At 42.4% G+C, this 6,265-nt stretch overlaps 1 pseudogene; it reads left to right on the top strand.

The window, feature by feature from the left end:
• The first annotated feature begins 3,556 nt into the window (after positions 1-3,556).
• On the top strand, positions 3,557-5,778 carry LOC110193626 (N-lysine methyltransferase KMT5A pseudogene; annotated as a pseudogene).
• The last annotated feature ends 487 nt before the right edge of the window (positions 5,779-6,265 follow it).

Raw genomic sequence — 6,265 nt, 5'->3', positions numbered from 1 at the left:
AAAAAAGTTTTGAGTTCCAAATTCTGTTCTTCCTCCCTTTCTTCCCCCCTCCCTGAGACAGTAAGCAATCTGATATAGGTTATACATGGTACAATTGTGTAAAACATTTCCATATTAGTCATTTTGTGCAAGAAAACTTGAAGGAAGAAAAGAAAGAAAGAGAGAGGGAAGAAGAGGGAGAGAGAGAGAGAGAGAGAGTGTGTGTGCTTCAGTCTGTATTCACACAACACCAAACTGCCAGCAGTCTTCAGGGAGCCAATTACACAAACCTTTAGATGCAGTGATATGTGTAGATTCTAGACATGTCCTACTCACTCAGAGCTACTATGTACCTATTGTATTTGAATGATCCACGGTATGATGGAATGAGCCCTTAATTTAGTCAGGAGTCCCTGTCCTATCACCAACTCTCTGTGTAACCTTAGGCCATTTTTTTTTTTTGGCTAGGCAATGGGGTTAAGTGACTTGCCTGGGGTCACACAGCCAGTGTCAAGTGTCTGAGGCTGGATTTGAACTCAGGTCCTCCTGACTTCAGGGCTGATGCTCTGTCCATTGTGCCACCCAGCTGCCCCTAGGCCAATGGTTCTTGACCCAGAGTTCCATGAACTTGCTTTAAAAAATATTTTGATGATAATATTTCAATACACTCGGTTTCCTTGGTAATCCTACGTATTTTATTTTATGCATTTAAAAATGTGATTCTGAGAAGGGATCCATAGCCTTCACCAGACTGTCCAAGGGTCCATGACTCAAAAAAGGTTAAGATTCCCTGCCTTAGGCAAAGCACTTTATTGCTCTGTATCTTAACTTTCTTTCCTAGAAAAGTGGATGTGATATAGTCATTGTTGCCCTCACTGGATCTCCCAGTGATGTTGTGAGGAATAACTTGTCTAACCCAAGTGGAAACACTTTGTATAATTGTTGTAGCATCTGGAATGGAGGGGCTGGAAGGGCTTTAAACATAGGACCATAGAATATAGGGAGTGGAAAGGCCCTCATTGGTCATTTAGTCCAACTTCCTCACTTTATGGAAAATGAAACTGAGACCCTCAGAGCATGTTATTATCAGTTTTGTTTCAGTGCAAGTTACTAGGATGAGATAGGACAGGATGTGAACTGTAGGGGCCCTTCAAGCCTTGACATTCTCACACTATGCAGGAGCAGGTAGGGCCTGGAGCTTCTTAGAGATCCAGTTTAGCAAACCTTTGGATGCAGTGAGGTGTCCATGTTCCAGGTGCACAGTGGGCACTTAGGACTCCCATGAGGTTGTCAGGATGTGAACCTGGAGCTGGGGATGGGTAGGATATACAACCTTCTCCACTGAGTACCCTCTAACTGCCTTCCCATGATCTCCCCTCCAAAACAGAAATTGAAAGAATCCACTGATCACCTCCTGAAAGAGATCCCCAAAGGAAAACTCCTAGGAATATTGTAGCTGAATTCCAGAATTCCCAGGTCAAGGAGAAAATATTGCAAGTAGCCAGAAAGAAACAATTCAAGTATGGTGGAAACACAATCAGGATAACACAAGATTTAACAGCTTCTACATTAAGGGTCCGGAAGGCCTGGAGTATGATATTCTGGAGGGTAAAGGAGATAGGATTACAACCAAGAAACACCTACCCAGCAAAACTGAGTATAATCCTTCAGGGTAAAAAATGGTCATTCAATGAAATAGAGGACTTTCAAGCATTCCTAAGGAAAAGACCAGAGCTGAATAGAAAATTTGACTTTCAAATACAAGACTCAAGCGAAACATGGAAGATGTAAACAGGAAAGAGAAACCATGATCTCCCCTCTCCCCCTCCTTACCAATGTTTGATTGGCACAGAGATGGATCTGAATTCCTCTACAATGTGCTTTAGTTGTAGTGACCCATTCCCAGTAGCGATGTCCTGGGCTAGTAGCCCCAGGCCTTCTTGTCTTCCCAAGCACCCATTTCCTCCTTGTAGGCCAGGTCTTCAGAAAGCATTTATTAGACTCCACCAGCATGCAGAACTGAATCTTGGGTGCTATGGGACCAGAGGGATGGGGAAGATACAAAGGAAGTAAAAGATAAGAGTTTTCATCCTCAAGATTCATAACTTTAGAGCTAGAAGGCTCAGAGAATTGAAATAAATTGCCCAATGGCATAGTAAATCCACAGTCAGTATTTTGAACCTGAGTCCTAAGCTGAATAAACATACATAAAAAAACACATGGAATCACAGATTCACTGAGAGTAAGAGCTTAAAGGGACCTCAAAGGTCATCTAGTCCAACCCATTCATTTGACAGATGGGGAAATTAAGGCCCAGAGAGGGGCAGTGTCTTACCCAAACTCATACAACTAGCAGAGTCAGGACCCAATTCCAGGTCTAGAGCTCCTTCCACAGAGTGTTTTACAGAGTCTAACCATGGTAAAAGCACAAACGAGACAGAGCTGCCAGGGATGGTTTTTTATAAATGAAAAAAAAAAGGATGAAAATGCACAGTAGCAGCAAGCAGATCTGTCTTCACTGGCATTTCCTCTTTTATCTCCAGTCTCTTCCAAAATACTGCTTCTTCTTCTGCTAACTATAAATGGAATTTCTCCTTTTATTTCTTCCTGCTGAGTTTTGTGGATAATATATATAAATGCTGATGATTTATGTGGATTTGTTTGATACCCTGAAATTTCGCTAAAGTCATTGTTTTCATTAACTTTTTAATTGAATCTCTAGGGCTCTCTAAGGGCACCATCATCATCCTCAAACAGTGATCATTTTATTCATCTGTTGCCTTGCTTGTTCCTTCCATTTCTTGCTCTTGTCCTGTTGCTGTTGTCAGCATTTCTTGTACCATATGAACTAATCGGGGTAACAATGGACATTCCTATTTTGTCCACAATCATATTGGAAAGGTCACTAGTTTGGTCCCCTCACCTATAGCACTGGCTCTTAGTTTAGATAGATATTACTTATTATCTTAAAGAAAGGTCCTTTTATTTTGCTGTTTTCTAGTGCTTTTAACAGAAACGTGTGTTTTATTTTGTCAAAAGCTTTTTCTGCATCTTTTGGTATAACCATGTGATTATTATTCTTATTAATAATATAATCGATTATATTCATCACTTCCTTATGTTGAACCAGTCCATCATTCCTAGTATAAATCTAATCTGGTCATGATATATACTATTTGTGATATATTATTGTAGCCTCTTTACTAATATATCTAAAACTTTTTGCATCGATGTTTATTAGGGATTTTGGTTTATAGTTTTTATACTTTTCTCTGCTTTGACTTTCCCTGGTTTAGGTCTCCAAGAAATATTTGTATCATAGAAGGAATTTGGTAGGATCTCTTTTCTGTCATGATGATATATAAGGGAAGTGTCTTAGAGAGATTGCAGAACACGTGTGGATATTTTCTAACTGGTTCTGATTGGGTAACCTTATAGATGGGAGGAACCTTTATTTATTGGCTATGTACCCAAAACTGTTGGGATCTTTGAAAAGGTTTGAGTCAGCTTTGGTATTCTCTTTGCCTCATTGTCTTCAGCTACACTCTGGGGATGTGATAGATTCTAGTGAGAGACCATGAACGCTGTAAGAGGAAGTGCCATAGAGCCTTCTTTGAGTCCAAATGGCCCCCAAATAAATAATCCTTTGTTCTTGGCCTTTTCATTGGGAGATAGGAGAGGGGTTATTTTGTTCTCCTTGTTGTGGGTGCTGGGAGTGAATTCTTTAATCCAAGATGGGTATTGGCTCCAGCCTAGCATCAATGCCTCAAGGGGAAAAAAAAAACAATCTGTAGGACCCATGTCATCAAAAGCTGAAATTAGGAATCATCTGGCAGCAATGCTATCTATGGAAATGAACTTGGTGGGACCAGTGTTATACAGAAACCGAGCTAAGTTTTGAGCCTAATTTTAAGGGAAATGTAAGAGACAGAGAGTATTCCCTAAACATGTGTGTGTGTGTGTGTGTGTGTGTGTGTGTGAATTTTTAAACTTTGTTCTTGACATATACTGTCAAAGTTAATAACCATTTGAAGAAGTGTTCTGATCTTAAGTGATTAAATGGAACTGGGGTACACTAGGGTGCTAGTCACTGACCATTTAATAAATAGTAGGGTGGGGAGCAGTAATGAAGTTAGTAGAGTCTTGAGGCAATGGCAGAGAAAAGAGATACCACATAACACCTTGGAGAACCTTAAAATCCAAAGGGGAAGATGCTCTAGGAGACAGAGCCAGAGAATACATATTAGAATTAAAAAGTCACTCCCAGATGCTCTGTCTTATTTACTGCTCCTATAGCTTCTGATTATATTAGGACCCTAGGTGGTTAGATCAAGGGCATGATCTGATCACTGCCCTGCTGGGTTTTCTAAGCTCCAAACCCTGTTTCTAGGCAATATAGCTGCATACTTGCCTTGGGTAATATTCCAGTAGACAGTAATTATTCCCAGACAGCTAGATGAAAGGCTCAGCAGGTTCAGAGTGACTGTACTACTGGCCTATATATGCCCTCAGTCTTCTGTGGGTGTGCTGCTGGTCTAGCCCTGTTTAGAGTACTGCTATGCCTGGAGCCAGCCTCTCTGGGAGATCCCGCATGGCCTGAGCTCAGAGTTAAGTCCAAGACCTATTCTGGCTCTCACCTTGTAGGTGGAAGGGGGAGGGGAGCAGCTCCTGGGACCTTTAAACATGGCTGCATTGGAAGATGCCCAACCTGCCGCACCCTGTGCTGAGCCCGAGCAGCCCCTCTCCCAGGGCAAGAAGATGTCCAAGGCCCACAAGGAGGAGATAGAATGAGTGGGAGGAGCAGGAGAGGAGCAGCAGCCCTCTCCCCAGCCCAGAGAGTGTCTACAAAAGGGCCATGGCGTGGCCCAGAACCAACAGTGAGAATGTATTTATGGTCAGTCAAAAATCTGTTCCTACATGAACCCCCACAGATCCTCTAGAATTTGTCCTCCACTCCAGGAGGAAAACTCTGTTGCACATCATGACATCAAATGTTAGAGGAAAGCCTTATCTGAATTGTTTGAGAAAGGAGAAAAGAAAAGAATTAATGACAACACTCTTGCAAGCACTGTGAAATCAGAACAAAAATGCAAAGAACTGAAGTGGGGAGTCTCTGGAGCTCTTCCAAACCACAAATCTATAGCTGCAGGAAACCCCAAAGCTGTGGCTCTGCCCACTGCAGCTGATGCTGCCAGAGCAGAGCACCCCTTCCCCCCAAACCAAGCAGGTCTTGAGGAGAAAAGCTCAGGTTAAAACTCAATAGAATCACAGTCACTGATAAGTCACCCCCAGAAAAGCAAAACAGAACTACAGTCAGAAGAAAAACCTAGGTGAATTGATTGAGAGTGAAAGGGAAGAAGGCATGAAGATCAGTATCACTGATGGCAAAGGCAGAGGAGGGATTGCCTCCAAAAGTCTACAAAAGGGGAATTTGCATATCACTGGGACCTCCTCAGGATCACTAGCACCAAGAAGCACAAGGCTCTCTATGCTCAGGATCCTTCCGCAGGCTGCTACATGTACTATTTCCAGTGCTCACATTTTAGCTGAGCAAAACCTACTGTGTGGATGCCACTTGAGAAACTAATTTTCTCAGGAGATCAATCGATCACAGTGAGTGTGGTAATTGCCGAACCCAACTCCATGACACTGACATTGACACGTGCCTCATCTCATCTTCATTGCCTTGAGGGACCTCAAAGCCAGTGAAGAGCTGCTATATGACTACAGCCCCTATATGACTACACTGGGGACTGCAGTAAAGCTTCTCTAGAAGCCCACTCATCTAGAAGCCCCTGATCTCCTCTTCACTAGAAAAAATCCCCTAGAAGGGAATCAGCGATTTGTGAGGGGCTAGGGAGGTTTTCACCTAATCTTAGCGGATTACTTCTCATGTTTTAAAATCTATTAAAATACCTTTTCACAGTAATATTTTTTGGGGGGGATTAGGCTGTGGGGTTAAGTGACTTGCCCAGGGTCACACAGCTAGTAAGTGTTATGTGTCTGAGGACAGATTTGAACTCAGGTCCTCCTGAGTCCAGGGCCGGTGCTCTATCCACTGCACCACCTAGCTGCCTACAGTACTATTTTTAAAAAGAAATCTGCTTCAGGTTCCCTCCCTGGCAGACTTGTACAGATGGCCTTAGATTACCAAAACCTTTTCTATTTCTAGTTATTTTGTATGTTTTTGCAAACAGATAAATCTGGGCTTCCCAAGCATGTAGTCAAAGACTTGGTGCAGATTTTATAGGGAGATAAAAACCTGAATTCTGGACTTGGGTAGTCC

Source organism: Phascolarctos cinereus, unplaced genomic scaffold (genome assembly GCF_003287225.1).
Source record: "Phascolarctos cinereus isolate Bilbo 61053 unplaced genomic scaffold, phaCin_HiC Scaffold_2;HRSCAF=192, whole genome shotgun sequence".
NCBI lineage: Eukaryota > Metazoa > Chordata > Mammalia > Diprotodontia > Phascolarctidae > Phascolarctos > Phascolarctos cinereus.
This window is presented reverse-complemented; position numbering and strand designations above follow the sequence as displayed.